Source organism: Muntiacus reevesi, chromosome 1 (assembly GCF_963930625.1).
Source record: "Muntiacus reevesi chromosome 1, mMunRee1.1, whole genome shotgun sequence".
NCBI lineage: Eukaryota > Metazoa > Chordata > Mammalia > Artiodactyla > Cervidae > Muntiacus > Muntiacus reevesi.
In genome coordinates, this window is record NC_089249.1 from 188044978 (window position 1) to 188062757 (window position 17780).

Genomic DNA, 17780 nt, shown 5'->3' on the forward strand with positions numbered 1-17780 from the left:
ACAGCTCAATAGGGTAAGACCTAAAACCAAAGGGAGAAAACGGCGGTTTTAAAATTCAAAGCACTGGGAATGCTCCCTCAGCCAGGCCTTACAAACAGTAAAGCCTTAGTCATCTGAGCAAGTCACTTTAATGTCCCCCAACAGTTAGTAAGCTAGTAAGTTTATATTGTAAACTTCAGTTTTCAGTCAAAGTAGAACCTAAGCCCAAGTACATTTGTCATTAACTGAAGTAGAGTTAAAGGGTATTAGCTGTGGAGGGATGTACAGTGATGTAGCATGTTTTTCTAACAGAAGCATATTTAACTATGATGAATAAGATGCAGACCTAGAATGCTGGCAAACATTTCCCTTGCAACAGCAATTGATGTGGCATACATTTCAGTGTCCCCACCCTCTTAATATTCAAATAAAAAAGATTATTAAATCAAAATTGTATGCCAAAGAGCTTACCCTGCCATTATTTCATTTCCTATAATATTAAATATATGTGTAGAATCATTCAGTTCAGTTCAGTTCACTTGCTCAGTCGTGTCTGACTCTTTGCAACCACATGGACTGCAGCACACCAGGCTTCCCTGTCCATCACGAACTTGCAAAGCTTGCTCAGACTCATGTCCCTCAAGTCCGTGATGCCACCCGACCATCTTATCCTCTGTCATTCCCTTCTCCTGCCTTCAATCTTTCCCAGCATAGGGATCTTTTCCAGTGAGTCAACTCTTCACATCAGGTGGCCAAAGTAGTGGAGCTCCAGCTTCAGCATCAGTCTTTTCAATGAATATTCACAACTGATTTCCTTTCAGAGTGACTGGTTTGATCTGGTAGAATCCTTAGCCCATTACTGTTTCCTTTTACAACTGATCAGTCAAGTTATTTACTTTCATATAGGAAATTCAGCATGTTTTTCCTCCTGTTTTTCTTTTTAATTATTATATGCCTTCAAGCTAGGAATTGGATTTTTATGATCAAGATTGCTTTTATCCTTAGATATGTCATTATGTATACAATTATTTGTGCAGAATTTCTGAGAATTTAAATTTTGTATGGCAAAATCTGTGTCAGTCATCTTAGGCTCTCTCCAATACTTTTTAACTGAAGGAATTGAGCCATCAATCAAATATTCTTCTCTTGCAAATCCTTGCCTTAAACAAAAATGAAAAGGAATATTCTTCATATGTGGTGCAAATACATCACACTTTTGCATATTTTCAACTACTTTCCACATCTCTTATTCCTCATGGTTCTTTCATTCTAAATCTATTCTTAAAGTTGCACATGATAGCAGGGTCAAAGCCTCAGGGCCACATATTTATTATTCCTTGATCAGATTATGAAAATGGCACTTGATCCTTCTGCTTATTGTCTGCTATTTCCATTTCTTTGCTTTAAACTTCTCTATACAATTTCAGCAACTTGCTTCACTAACTTTTTTCTACTTTCCTAAATTGATTCACCTCCTTAAGTCAAATATATGGAAATGCCCATATATCTCATAAGACTGGGTGCATCTGTGTTGGTCCTTTATTGGAGTGGAACTTGGTGGTCCAGAGTGGACGATGAGAGAGTGAAAGAAGGAAAGAGGCTAATATTCCCTGGGTTACACAGCTGGCCTTTGCAATCCTGGGAATCAGCCAGGAATAGAGAGATAGAAAGAGAGGAAGAGAAAGAAAGAAAGAAAGACATGGGGACCCAAGCTCTGATGGAGCAAAGGTGTTTTAATCAACATGGTGTGGGCATATATACTCCCTTACAAGGTAGTTATTCTCAGCAAAGATAAAGATTAAAATTCTAGACTTACAAAACATAAGGCGATCCATATTAAAGAGACAGAGTTGTAAACAATCACTTTTACCATATGGTTCATAAGAAGGAAGAGGGTACTTATCACTGTATTGAAAAACTAACAAAGGAAATGCCTGGATTTCTCAGCCCTGGGAAAGGCTTGTCCCTGCTCTTAATTCCTGAATATTCAGGAAGTCAAAGGAACAAAGGATTCTTGACACATACAAACAGCACACAGGAAGCCTCCTGTTAAATGCTTCCTGACAATTTCCCCTAATTTATTATATTTGTAAAAAAAAAATCCTGGCCAAATGAGTTTGGTTAGTATTAACCAACCTTATAGAAAGATGACGACAAGCAACAAATATAATTATCAAGACAATCACCAAAATTACAGTTCCAGACCCGATGCTGTGAGTAATACTTTGAAACCAACCTTGTGGTTCTAGCCAGGGTAATTTGTTCAGCTAAAATTTCCAAATTAGTGGAAGAGTGCAGACGTTTAGAAAAAGTTTTAAAGATTTTTTGTTTTGCAGTAATTGTACATTCAGAGAGGCATTATCATGTAAATGAAAATTGATTTGTTCCCAGTTGTAGGTAGTATGACTGTACTGAACAGGAGTAACACAAAATTGACAATTAATACAAGTTACAGAACATAAAGTCTTATTAAATTGTAAATTTCTTATGGTTATAACAAAATGAAGTGGGACACAGGCCTGTATAAAATATGACTGATTATGGTGAAAGAAATAGTTACTATGACCATGACTGGTCCCTGTGAAATGTCCGGTCTAACTCCCAAGTTCAGGCCCAGTTTGTTTATCGAGGACAATGTGAGGAAGTGAGGGGGTGCCATTCCACCCTCAAGCCAGCCAAGAAGTCCTCTGTCATGGTAATGTTCCAGCGCAGGGTTAGCAATTTTGAGTAGCAGAGTCACATGCAATGCTGTTAATATCATCTGAGCGGTTAGACAACCACATACCACGGGGTCCCCAAACAACAACTGTATGATTAGCCACAAACATTAACTTCCCAGATTTGGCTTGACATTTGTCTCAACGAACAAGAGTTTATGTAAAGTTCTTATACGTAAACCCTTTGCATAATGTTCTCTGTTCTTTCCCTAACTCTTTCCCTAAAGTCTCAGTAGTATAAACATGGTTCACAGACAGGGAAAGGGCAGCAATGTCCGAAAGTCTTCTTTTGGAGGCAGGACAAAAGCCCAAGTTTGTCGGCTAATGTTTACGCATAATTTTGTTAGGCCTATACACAAAGGAAGGACTTCATAGCCTAAAGAAATGTTAGTTAGTTTTCCTTCCTCCCCAGGGTGTGAGGGTTCCAGGGAGGGTGTGTATGGGTGGAGTCATTGGTTGATATGATAGATCTTTTCTCCATCCATTTTATGACCTGTAATAAAGGGGGGTTGGGTAAGTAAGCCCAGTCAAGTCTGAGAAGTGTGGTTTTTAATATTAGTTAATCCGGCTTGAGTGTGGGTCACATAGGCCAAGAGAGCATAGTGATAAGAAGGTTTTCAGGACTCTGAGGCATTTCCTGTTGAGAAACCAGATTTTTAACTTGATTAGTAAGAGTTTTTATTTGTCCGCCAGCGGGGAGATCAAAGGGTTGATGTCCCTGAGGGCAGTGCTTCCTGGAGCTCTTTAGAGCTGCCATGGCCCATATTGGAATTTCTTCCTCCTGGGGTTCTTGTTGTTTCATCTAAATTTTGAATGTCGGGGTCCCCCTTGGGTCGAATCTTCCAAAGAGGTTAAAAAATGTAAAACAAATAAAACTGTATTAACAACAGTTATAGGTTTAGAAAATATCTTATGTTGGAATCTAGTAAAGTCTGCTTTAGATAAGGAAGAAAGTAGTGTATCTGTGTATTCCCCCTTCTTTTTTATTTGTAACTCTATTTGTAACTTGTGTGATGTGTGCGTTCGACTATGTCTTGTGCCTGTGTATTATAAGGAATACCTGTAATATGTTTAATAGAAAAAGATTGCAAAAATTGTTTAAAATGCCTAGAAATATAGGCAGGGCCATTGTCTGGTTTAATAGAACTAGGAGTTTATTGTGGAGATTTCTATATTTTTTAATACAAAAACAATATATAGAGTCAGAGACTATATTAATGGGGTGAGGATGTAGGCAAATAACTTGAATAAGGGCATATAATTCATTTTGTTGAGCAGAATGAAATGTAGTATAAAATACTTAATATCTTTTAAGAGACCAGAGTGAAGCTTTGGCATTTTTAGTCCCATCTATATAAAAAATGTCAGCTTGTGGTATAGACTGTGATGTGATAATATGAGAAATAATAAATTCAGTATTTTTGAAGAAATCTCACAGCTTACCAGAAGGATAAAGAAATGAAATTTCTCAAAAATATTTTAGAAAAGCTATTTGGAAATTGGTAGAAGTTTGTAATGCATTTTCAAATTGAGATTTATTTGTAATAAAGTTTTATTGAAGTATAAATGAGATAGAGAAAGCTTCTGACAGACATCAGAATGGGGCAGAAAGAGTGCCCCCCTGCTAGTCTTTAGCCAGATGTCATATAACTACTAGCAGTCTGCTAATTAGAGAAAGGAAATGTCTCAAAACTCAGAGAATAGCACCAGGCCCCTCACCCACAACATGCATTTTGAGATAACCTTGGCACCAGGCGAATTGTCCCCTCCCATAAAATGATTGACATGCATCTTGAATAAAAGCAGATTACCACACAGCACATTAACATAGCTTAAGACAAACATTTCCATAAGAAAAGTGCACTGGTTAACTCAGGGTTTGAGAGTGGTTTATTCTAAGTGAAACCAGCTGTCATTATGGCAACATAGCATTTTAAGAGAAACTTCCTTTTAAATTTGTAATGGGGAAAAAAAAAAAATATATATATATATATATATACATACATACATACATATAGTTTGTTTCCTCCTGCCACTAAGAGAGATAAAACTGACACTTGCAGCCTATTTTCTCCATTTGGAGACCCCTGGCCTTCCTGCCTGTTAAGTCAAACTAGATCAGCCAAGTAAAAGACCGAAGGTTTGTGGGGGAAGGGGCCCAAAAAGTCCGGTAGGTATTCTAGAGGGGACTGCTTGAGGGTAAAGGAGAAAGTCATTTAGGGCTGGTATATCGACAGCTGCACTGTCGGATGTTGAGGGTTTGAGGGAAAAGATGGAATTTGCCCCCGGTTTTTGTTGAAGGGGATCTGGGGGTCTCCTGCTTGGAGTTTTCCGGATTAGGTTTTCCTTCAATATCAAATTTAGATTTATACTCTTTGGCCTAATGCATTTCTCTATGACAGGAGGGACAGACTATTGGAGTTTTTTTTTTTTTATTTTTATTTTTTATTTTTTTATTAGCTTTCTTAGGGCAGTCCCTTTTTTGGTGTACTTGATTTGCATTTTCAGAAGCAAGTAATTTTTTTAGTTGTCTTTTAGCACTTGCTCCTTCAACTTATTGTCTGCTATTTCCTTTTCTTAGATTTTGACTTCTCTATGCAACTTCAGCAACTTACTTCATTAGCTTTTCTGTTCTGTCATCTATGCTTCATCTTTTGCCATTTTTCTACTCTCTCAAATTGATTCACAACCTTAAGTGAAATAAAGTTGTGAATATGTGTATCTCATAGACTGGATGTATCTCCTAAGAATGATCTCTTTGAAATGTTATATACAGATCAAATTGATTTCATTTTCTGAGTGAATAATCATGAGTTCTGTTACCTTTCTGGAAAAGAAAAACTACCTTGGTGACTAAACCCAGTGACATAATTTTATGAATGTAAGTATGATAGCTCAGGTTATCACCTTCTGTTCATCATTCCTTTGGATATCACTACCGTAATTTCTCTTCCCCCAAATGTAGACGTTAGCATATAGTGTGTTTCGTAGCAAGGCATTCCATTTTATTCCCTCTAGGATCTTGCTCTTTAGCTCAGTGTGCATGTTGGTTATCAGTGCACGCTCAGTTGCTCAGTTGTGTCTGACTCTATGACCCCATGGACTGTAGCCCACCAGACTCCTCTGTCTGTGGAATTTTTCAGGCAACAATAATGGAGTGGGTTACCATTCTCTACTCCAAGGGATCTTCTCCACCCAGGGATCCAACCTCCATTTCCTGCATCTCCTGCACTGCAGACAGATTCTTTACCTGCTGAGCCATTGTTATCAGAGTCACTAGGAAACCTGATCATTGATGCATATCTCCAATGCTAGTCTATGTGAAACACCAATTTCAATAGAAAGTTTGACGTCATAATGTCTAGAGTCAAATATTACCTTAACTAAAATGAAGCACATATTTATACCAGATTTAAACTATGAAAATTATTTTTTTCTGGCATACAGTTACTTACCAATGTATGTAAAATCAGTGTCCATATATAAAGTGAATATTTGGTATAATTATATTTTATATTGAATCATCTTTCTTCTTCTACTTGAAAACTTATATTGTTACCTACAAATATGATTCCTTCCATTGTTCTAAATGAAATATCTTCCCCTTTCTAAATTTTATCATAACCACTAAAGGATACTGAATGAGCAATATAAATATCATATATATATATATGTATATGTGTGTGTGTTTGTATGTATATCTCTGAAGTCCAGCTCACTAGGGAGCTTAAATTCCTTCTGGTTCTGTGATTTAGAGTCACAGATTTTTTAACAAACAGGCATATCCTTTTAACCTGGCATAGTTACCTACAGGAAAACCTCAATGGAATCACTTTTAAATGCAGTTATATGAAATAGACTTGAATAACTGAGTAATTATAAATGCTATTCAAATATCAGCATGAGAAGCCATACACTATTATAATTTCACTCAGTTCTGTTCACTTGGATTATTTTATCAGTTTGTTGCTGCATAACAAGTTGTCCTAAGAGCAAATAGTTTAACATAATGTCTCTACTCTCAAGTACGAATACACTTGGGGATTTGATGCGAGCACTGATAGTCTCTTCTCCATGTGTCTGCTGTCAGCTGTCTGGCTTTATGTTGGGTTTCAATGTTCCCCCCAGGAGGTGCATGCAGGTGTAGTGTTCTTCCGTTTTGAGCAATTTCATGCCAACTTCTTCTTCTTATGTATATAGGTTAGTCTTTAGCTTACTAGAAAAAAAAATCTGAAATGGAATTTCACTGTCAAATGGTATCAAATGGTAATTTCTTCATATCAGTATCACTATTCTCATATCCATATATAACATTTTTCTTTCTTCCACGTTTAAAGAGTAATCTCCCAATTTTACATGTGACTCAACTACATGGGCTTTCCTTGTTACCCTGAACCTGCATGCAAAACCAGACGTTTTAAATTCTAATTCATTGAAGAGAAATTACATAAAATAAACTGCCAGTTTTTAAAGTATATTATTTGCTGAACTTCAAAAATTAGCTGTATATAGCACCTGGTTCATTTTTTTAATAGTTCAAAAATGTGCAACAATTTTTACTTTCTTTGAAAGGTTATTGTTAATAATATAATTGACCTGAGTCTCAGCTTTACTCAGAAGAAAAGCTGAGATGACAAACTCAAACTTCACATGGATGCTGTGAAGAATGAATGAAATGTAGAGAAATACCTTGCTCAGTCCTTTCTTTTAGAAAAGTTGTTTCTGTTAGAAAAGTCGTTGGCTTTTCCAACCTAAGTTCAAGGTTAGATGTATATGTATGCATATATGTGCCTGCATCTGTACACACCTTTCTCTGAAATTAATACACTCACACTTGTATGCACATGCCTACAGTCTCATTTGTAATCCATCCCAAGTTGAAAATAAACTTGAGAGGAAGTTAGACGGATGGAAGTGAAAAGGACAGATGCTTGAAATAACAGAAAATAGAAAGAATTTAGAAATATTGACAGAAAGCTTTTAAGCACAATGTGTGCCTGTAATATTAATAATGATTTACATTTCTCATCTTAAATCCTCAAAGACCTCACAGTTAAAACCATATTTACCTTTAGGCAATGAGAAATTCTCTCTAGCAGCTAATGAGTCAGAATACCTCAAAAAGGACTGAGTTGTCTCCTGCTTAAGGTAGGATTTCATGACAAAATGCCTTTAGATAAGAGAAGTTCACTGATTTCATTGAAAGGTTTAAACTCAGCTCCAAGTACAATATCTGATTGGACACATATCTGTATTAGATTCCTATTGCCCCTGCAAAAGACAGAGGTTCTGTGTTTGGTTTGGGAAGACTCCTTGGAGGAGGGCATGGCAACTCACTCCAGTATTCTTGCCTCGAGAATCACCATGGACAGAGGAGACTGGAGGGCTACAGGCCATGGGGTCACAAGAGTCAGACACCACTGAAGTGAGTTAGCATGCATGCATGCTCTTGTAACAAATTACCACACTAGTGGTTTAAAACATATGTGTATCTTAAAACTCTTGAGAAGTCTGAAGTCTCACTGAGCTAAAATTATGATGCCTGCGGGACCCTGATCCTCCTGAACACTCCAGAGGGCAATGCATTCCCTTTGCTGTTTTTCTTCTAGTGGCCACCAGCATTCCTTGGCTCATGGTCTTTCTTCTATCTTCAAACCCAGGTGCAGAGCATTTAAAAATAACTATCTGACTCTAATTCTTCTTCCTTTCTCTTCTGCATTTAGAGGATCCCTGTGATCACATTATTCAAAGCTGAATACTCACGTTAATCTGATATCAAGATCAATGATTATTTACTTTATTTCATTTGCTAATATAATCTCAGACTTCCCTGGTAGCTCAGCTGGTAAAGAATCTGCCTGGAATTCAGGACACCCTGGTTCAATTCCTGGATTGGGAAGATCCCCTGGAGAAGGGACAGGCTACCCACTCAAGTGTCTCCCTTGCTACCTAGATAGGATATTCAAAAGGTCTTAGAATGGGGTGTGGTTATCTTTTGAGTGTCTTATTCTGCACTAAAGTACTAAAGTGTCTTTCCTCAGATATATATCGTTTGATGTCACTCAAAAGTTCTTTCTAAAAAGATTACTTTAACTGGAGGATAACTACCATAATGACATTTTCGATGGTTTTTCACCATATATCAACATGAATCGGCCATAAGTATACACGTGTTCCCCCCCCCCATCCTGAACCCCCTCCCACCTCCCTCCCACTCTATCCCTCTGGGTTGTCCCAGTGCCCTGGCTTTGGGTGCCCAGCTTCATGAATTGATATTGCACTGGTCATCTGTTTTACATATGGTAATGTACATATTTCAATGGTATTCTCTCAAACCACCCCACCCTTGACTTCTCCCACTAAAAAAATCAAACAAAATTTACCACTGCTTACAGAGTGAGTGAAATGTTCAAAATTATATACATGGAAGATTCTTGATAAAGACCTAAAACTGTTTATATCTGATTCTAACAGAATCAGTGCTACCAGACAAGGACCGGCAGTGTCAAGAACATGTAGGACATTGTCAGAAATACAGAGTTCCTGGTACCTTGAATCAGACCTGCTGGGTCATAATTTGCATGTGAATTATAGTCCTTGGTAATTTTTAAGAATTGTCAACTTAGGAAAGTGCTAGACTAGAATAAGTTCTATTCCTTTTCACTGATGATATTTGAGGCAGTATAATTATTTGTATTGGATGCTGTCCTATGCATTACATTTGTAGGATCCCTTTAGACACTGAAAAACATGACCAGCTGCAAAGTCATCTCTGATTGAGAATCACTGCCACAGAACTTGTGAACTAAAAGTGTTCTGATAATTGAGACTCCCAATCAAGACTTTCTTGGTTTATACTTTAGAACAGGACATTAAACCCCCTGTGTCTCATGTCTATACTGGATAATGAAGAACATAAGGAGACTACATCACAGAAGGAGCTAGTATAAAAATTAAAGTGGACGGTCCCGATAATGTGCTAAGTTAGGTTATAGTGTTTGTGCTGTGTGGTGCTAAGTTGCTCAGTCATGTCTGACTTTTTGTGACACCATGGACTGTCGTCTGTCAGGCTCCTGTGTCCATGGGGATTCTCCAGGCAAGAATACTGGAGTGGGTTGCCATGTCCTCTTCCAGGGGATCTTCCCAACTGAGGGATCAAACCCAGGTCTCACAGAAGGCAGATTCTTTACAGTCTGAGCCACTAGGTGTATAAAAATATCTAAATTTGCAGAGTTTAATAACAGAAACATTTTCTTGCTACCTAGAAAAGGATATGCAGTGTTAAGAACATGTAGGATCTTGTTAGAAATGCAGAGTCCCTGGCACCTTGAATCAGACCTGCTGAATCATAGTTTTCATTTGAACTATAGTTCTTGGTATAGAACTTCTTATAGTTCTTTTTAAGAACAGTCAATTTAGAAAAGTGCTGGACTAGAATACATTTTAGACCTTTCCACTGATGGTATTTGAGGTGGTATAATTATCAATATGGGATACTGTCCTATGAATTACAGGATCCCTTTAGACCCTGAAAAATATCACCTGCTGCAACGTCATCTCTGATTGCAAATCACTGTCATAGAATTTATGAACTGAAAGCATTCTGACAATCAAGACACCCAATCCAGACTCCATCTCTTTCTTGGTCACACATTGGAGCAGAACATTAAACCCCTCTGTGTCTCACTTCTCTAGTGCAGAATGAAGTCATAATATATAAGAAGACTGTATCACAACATGAACTTCTATAAAAATTAAAGCAGATAGTCCGTATTCTGTGCTTTTAGGTTATAGTGTACAAAAATATTTAAATTTGTCACATAATTCAAAACATAATGAAGTACTAAAAGACAGCTCTTAACTTCTGATATAAGCATAAAAATCCTAATTGAGTTGGCAAAAATGTCAGGGAGCCAATGAGTGTAGTGACCAAGGTTTTATGTGGAAGGGCAAAGTTGTCATACTCATAAAATATTTTTTAGAACTCTCAGGAGTTATGTGTTCACCACTAGTGAAAACTTGAAAGATCTGAGGGACTAAATTAAGTGAGAATTCTTAACCTTAGACTTTGAAGAAACTTTAGCTCAGACTGGGATACATTGCTGGCATGGTTTAGACCTCTGGACACAGGAGAATTAAGGAGAAGGAGGAATAAAAACAGAATTCAGCTGCCTTGTAACCTGGTCTCTTAGGAACAAAGAATGAACTGGAAATTTTTCCTTTCTGTCCAGAACTCTGTCCCCCAGGGAAATCAGGTATAGAGTATGGGTGTTACAGCAGAAAGATGCCAAATGAGAAGCCAGGTGAGCTATAAAATCTCTTCTGCTGCTATCCCCTCAGCCTGAGAAATCTTGGATGCCACAGAACATGTTTCCTTTGAAAATCTGAGTTTGGCTTGGAAACCAGTCCTTTACTCCCTCCAGCTGTCTTGTGGGGACAGAGCTTCTATTATCAACCATCCCGGAGGCATTTGAGCTTCCACACAAAGACCTTTCTTTCAGTTCCCATCTAGGTGAGTCTGAGAGCCCAGTAGACACTGTGGGAGAGAAATGCCATGCAAACCTTGAACATTTATCTGAGGTCACCTGTGACAGTCCAGCCCAGCTCAGACACCAGAGATTAGTGAGGAAGTTTGCACTCCTGATGATTGGGTGTGCATGCTTGTTCACTCAGTCATGTTCGACTTCTTCCAACCCCATGGGCTGTAGCCTGCTAGGCTCCTCTGTCCATGGAATTTTTCAGGCAAGAATACTGAAGTGGGTTGCCGTTTCCCCCTTCAGGGGATCTTCCCAACCCAGAGATTGAACCTGAGTCTCTTGCATCTCCTGCATTGGCAGTGGATTCTTTCTCACTAGCACCACTCAGAAAACCCTAATTCATAAATAAATGTATTTACTTAGGACTAAAAGAGGAGCAAGGGCTTCGCAGATGGCACTAGTGGTAAAGAATCTGCTTGGCAATGCAGGAGACATAAGACACACGGATTCGATCCCTGGGCTAGGAAGATCCCCTGGAGGAGGTCATGGCAACCCACTTCAGGATTCTTGCCTGGAGAATTCCATGGACAGAGGAGCCTGGTGGGCTACAGTCTACAGGTTTGCAAAGAGTCGGACACAACTGAGCGACTGAGCAGGCATGCAAAAGAGAAGCAAAAACTGACCTCAATAAGGTAAGGTTCAGTGTTGCCAATTATATGATAAAAATGGAAGTCCAGGTAGAAGAGAGAATGGGAGGCATCGAGTGTTTCCAGTAAAATTTGAACATAAGGCTAATGACAGTATGAAGTAACATGAGTAGAGAAATAAATTATTAGATGTGGACAGATGTATAGTGAAATAAGGATTTTTTTTTTAAGATGGGTCATATTTGACTGTTTCCATATTAATGAGTAAGATCTGAACCAAGGGCTTCATGAAAATATATCCCTGCAAACTTATGTATGTGATGGCTGATTCACATTCATGTAGGGCAGAAACCAATATAATATTGTAAAGTAATCATCCTCCAATTAAAACTAAATAAATTTAAAAAAATTATTGACAGATAGTACCTTCTCTTTGTTGTAATGTTCAGTCTTGACTGACTCTTTGTAACCCCATGGACTGTAGCCTGCCATCTCCTCCGTCCATTGGATTCTCCAGGCAAGAATACTGGACTAGGTTCCCATTTCCTCCTCCAAGGGATCATTCCCATCCAGGGATCAAATCCATATTTCCTGTGTCTCCTGCATTGCAGGCAGATTCTTTACCTCCTGGGCAACTGGGAAAGACCTTTGTTGAAAAGTTTTATATCCATACTTATATAGAAAGGGTTGGAAATGACACAAACACAGACATACACATATATATTTATCTCTGTTACACATTTACTATGTTGATCAAACATTGTCTGTGAGAACCCTCTGTATGCTGCAGTTGGAGTATTTTTATTCCTGTCTTTGCTCACATTATTCAAGATAAATTGGAGCCTTTATTTTCTTTCCATAAAATGCTTGCCATTTAGATATTTTATGTATATATAGTTGTATTTGTGACAATGTTTGGTAATTTATAAAATTTGTGTGGTCAGTCAGTCATATGGTGTTCTCTCCATTGCTTTTCACATTTTTATTGAAATAATTGAGCTGTCACTGTAGTATTCTTCACTTGAAAATATTTGTTTTTAAACATGGCAGTGATTGTTTTCCTGTATATTTTTTAATGCTAATTAATCACTTATTATGGGCCTCCTAGGTGACACTAGTGGTAAAGGACCCACCTGCCAATGCAGTAGGCGTAAGAGAAATAGCTGCATCCCTGGATCTGGAAGATCCCCTGGAGGAGGGCATGGCAACCCACTCCAGTATTCACGCCTGGAGAATCCCATGAACAGAGAGCCTGGTGGACTGTGGTCCATAGGGTTGCAAAGAGTTGGAGATGACTGTAGCAACTTAACACACACACACACACACACAGCCACCTATTAAGCATATTTCTAACGTTTACTCTCTTCTTCCTTATTGTTCCTTTTAATCTTTTGTGGTTAAATGTATTTCTAAAAGTTGTATTACCTTTGGACATCATATAGAAACAATTATTTAACCATTTGATTAAATGTCACCTTTGTCTTTCATGACCATATTTTAATCCATCTATCTTTATTTAAGAAAAAAAACAAAACAAAACTGAACTTGAATACTGCTTCCTCCTTGCATTTGAAATATCTTTTCTTATTTTATTTCCAAGTCTTTGGCAATTTAACATTGAATTAGTGGCCAGTGTTGTTATCATTAAATTATTACTGTTCAGGCCTTTATGAAACTTAGTTATAGATATTCATTCAATCTTGTTACATTCAGTTATTTTAAAACCGCTACCACTTAACCTAGTTTTATTCTCAGTAACATTGTCCCACATATGCTTGGTTTCTTTTAAACTTTTCTTTCTATATTATATACAAACACCTATTCATACACTTCTCTACAAATGTATGAATAGAATCCTGTGCATATCACAGGTACTCTTGATTCAGTGAAGTCTTCTTTTTTTTTTTTTTTTCCTCTACCTGTGTTCCCTCTCCCCTACTGGTCAATAATGCCCCACGGACTTTCTTCCAATCAACTAGTATTCAATGTAATATGGGTCCATTATTTCAATAACTGTTTAGTATTTCATAAGAAGCTGTGCTTCTCACATTGCAGACTGTCTTTCCTAATCTTTCTCTTCAAGTTGCTATTATATCAATCCTACAAAAATATTTGAGATTGTTAAATTCAAACTGTGTTTCTAAGCAAGAGCAACTTTGTTTCCCTGGGAACACTGAACAATGCTTGTAGAAATATCCGTCTGTTACTCTGGGAGCAGTGGGTGGAGGTCAGGGATGCTCTAGGCCTCCTGCAAGCACAGAACAGACCCCACCACAGAGAACAGCCTGTCCGAAAATGTCAACAGCACTGAGACTGAGAAGCCTCCAGGTAAAGAGCTTCTGTACTTTTACTATCTGTGCCATTGTTCAGATGGTTTTCCCAACAATGCAACATTTTAAATTTCTGTCTGCAAACAGAGAGTGCACCTTTGCTCCCTGTTTCAAAGTACCACTGTAAACTGTGTGACAACTCTGTAAGTATTTCCCCACATGGATGGTTGTGAAAAAGTGTTCTTTTCTTAACTGTTACTGAGTTTGATAAAAAATAGTGCCTTGAATTGTCATTTTGATGTGTCAGTTTTATTATTACATGCCCAGATGATATAAACCTCTTATTTTACCACTACCAGCTTTTGAAATGATTTTTAAGAATTGCTGTTTCTCAGCTGACCTTTTGGGGACTGTTTTGCCATAAAAATGCTTTTTCATTTTACATAGTTAAATAAGTCTATCTTATGCTGGATTTCTTGCTTTAAGACAGTTCGGCACACTTGTGGATTTTAGTGTTTTGTTTTCTAGGTGTTCACTGAAAAGGACTGGTTTTATATTGGATAGTAATCCCTCTGATTTATTCTATAATCTAATATTCCCAAATTGAAGTATATTTCTTATATGTCTTTAACAAAATCTGTTACATTATATATTATATATATTATATTCATGCTTACACATTTCCCAATTTAATTATTATTAGTACAGTTGGATATCAGCAAATCATTACTATTTTAATATTGTTTGAGTAGTGTGTGAAACTCCATTCAATTTTTTAAAAAGACAAATGTGTTGGAACTAATTTATTCAGTTATTTTTCCTGCAATTCCCTTTATTTTGCAACTTCACATATATTTAAATAAATTTCTGTTTGACGGCATGCATGCTAAATGGCTTCATTTGTATCTGACTCTGTGACCATACGGACTTTTTTTTCTCTACCAGAAATCAAAGCTTAGAAGACCAAGGAACCTCATCAAGACAAATCCTCAGTGTTAAAGTTTAAAGAAGAATTAGATCTCAGTGATAATGAGGTTTTGTGAGCCTTAGTGCTTTGAAAGCAGGAGAATAAAAGGGGAAGGAGTGATAAAAACTGAATCACCCAACTTATAATGCAATCATCTAGTAACAGAGAACCAACAGAAAAATAATTGCACTGCGTCCAGCCCAGTGTCCCCAAGGGAAATCATGTTATGGGAGGCTGGTGTAACAAAAGGAAAATATGACTAATTAGCTGACATGTGTGCATGCTTGCTAAGTCCCTTCGGTCCTGTCCAACTCTTTGAGACTCCACGGACTGTAGCCTTCTAGGCAACTGTGTCCATAGGATTCTCCAGGCAAGAACACTGGAGTGTGTTGCCATGCAGTCCTCCATGGGATTTTCCTGCCCCAGGGATCAAGTCCCCATCTCCTGCGACTCCTGTATTGCAGGTGGATTCTTTATTACTGAGCTGCCGTAGAAGCCCTGTGAGCTGACACAAGAAGCTCGAAATAAGTCCTCTTCTGAAGCCCCTCAGCCTGTGCCGCTTTGGTTGGTGAGGACCTAGTCCTTAATTTAGATCCCTGAATCTGTCTGGGAGCCAATGCTTGATTTTATCACTTCCTGTTATCTTGTTTAGGTACAAAAATTCTGTCTGCATCATTAATCATTTAGAAAGGAACTTGGACTTCTACAGGGAAAGCCTTCTCTCTCAATCTGCAGGCAGGTGAGAGCTCTGCACACATTTCAGGAGAGGGTCAGAGAGGACGGAAGCCAGGAGCATGCACCTGAGGTCACCTGAGGGCCAATCTAGCATATCCAGAGGCCAGAGGTCATTGTGGTTATTTCTGGCTTTCCTAATGTTAGTTTATCTATTTAGGTCTAAAAATAAAGTGAACCCTTTACTCGTCAATGTTGACAAATGGTAACAGAGGAATCTCAGTTAGAAGGAACAGTGCTGGTGGTTTAGCTGCTAAATTGTGTCTGACCCTTTTGTGACCCCATGGACTGTAACCCACCAAGCTCCTCTGTCCATGGAATTTCCCAGGCCAAAATACTGGAGTGGGGTGCACTTTCCTTCTCCAGGGGATCTTGCTCACCATGGGATTGAACCTTGGCTCCCTGCATTACAGGTGGATTCTTTACCAATGAGTCACTAAGAAAGCCCCATTAGAAGGAATGGGAGGCATAAAAGACTTCCAGTAAAAATAGACAATAAGTCTAATAATCTTATTTATGAACAGAAGTAAACAAATAGGAAAATTCCTCAAGAAAGAGAAGTATTCTGCTTCTTCATATACAATATATTCAACTTTTGTTGTATCTCATTTATTTCTGATTTTGAATTGGTAGTTTATATTCCATTTGCTTATTCTCTTGGGATATTTAAACTGTAAGATATATCACATCATAAATATATCCCCAGTTATGTCTTTGGAAAAAAATATTTTTCTTCATTATATTTTTCTGGGCATGAAGGAGATGCCACTGGAGTTGGAATATTGGTGAAGGAAGGAAACCTTTCTTCATTGCATTGTCTCAGGGGTCATTTGAGTTTATTGGATATTTTCCCTCTTAATTTGTCTATGTCCATTTCATTTCTCTTTTTTTCTTTCTCTCTTATGCTTTTCATTCTTCTCTAAATACTGAGAAGAAATTAGCCATACCAACATTGAACCCAAAATTTATTGTTCTATGGGAAGTTTATAAACTGGAATTTGGGGGTGGGATGGGGAGGTCGATGGGAGGAGGTTCAGAAAGGAGGGGATATGTGTATACCTATGGCTGATTCATGTTGAGGTGTGACAGAAAAGAACAGAATTCTGTAAAGTTATTATCTTTCAACTAAAAAACACATAAATTAAAAAAACAAAACAAAACAAAACAAAAAACAACCCTGGAACTTCTGGGTAAAAATCTTACATTCTTTTGGAGAATAATAATTTGATCTGCCAAGCTTGATGGCCTAACGAGGGTGTATCTGGGTGACCAGTTTATGATAGTAACACAATCCTGAAGCATCGTGTGTGTGTGTGTGTGTGTGTGTGTGTGTGTGTGTGTGTGTGTGAGTATGTGTTTGCCTGGGCCTTGTGAAGATAGACCAGTTCTTTTTTTTTTTTTTTTCTACAGTTATTTTTATTAGTTGGAGGCCAATTACTTTGCAACATTGCAGTGGGTTTTGTCATACATTGACATGAATCAGCCATGGAGTTACATGTATTCCCCATCCCGATACCCCCTCCCACCTCTCCCCACACCCGATTACCCTGGGTCCTCCCAGTGCACCTGGCCCAAGCACCTATCTCATGCATCCCACCTGGACCACTGGTCTGTTTCACCATATACATGCTGTTCTCTCGAAACATCCCACCCTCGCCTTCTCCCACAGAGTCCAAAAGTCTGTTCTGTGCATCTGTGTCTCTTTTTCTGTTTTGCATATAGGGTTTTCGTTACCATCTTTCTAAATTCCATATATATGTGTTAGTATGCTGTAATGATCTTTATCTTTCTGGCTTACTTCACTCTGTATAATGGGTTCCAGCTTCATCCATCTCATTAGAACTGATTCAAATGAATTCTTTTTAACTGCTGAGTAATATTCCAAGATGTATATGTACCACAGCTTCCTTATCCATTCGTCTGCTGATGGGCATCTAGGTTGCTTCCATGTCCTGGCTATTATAAACAGTGCTGTGATGAACATTGGGGTG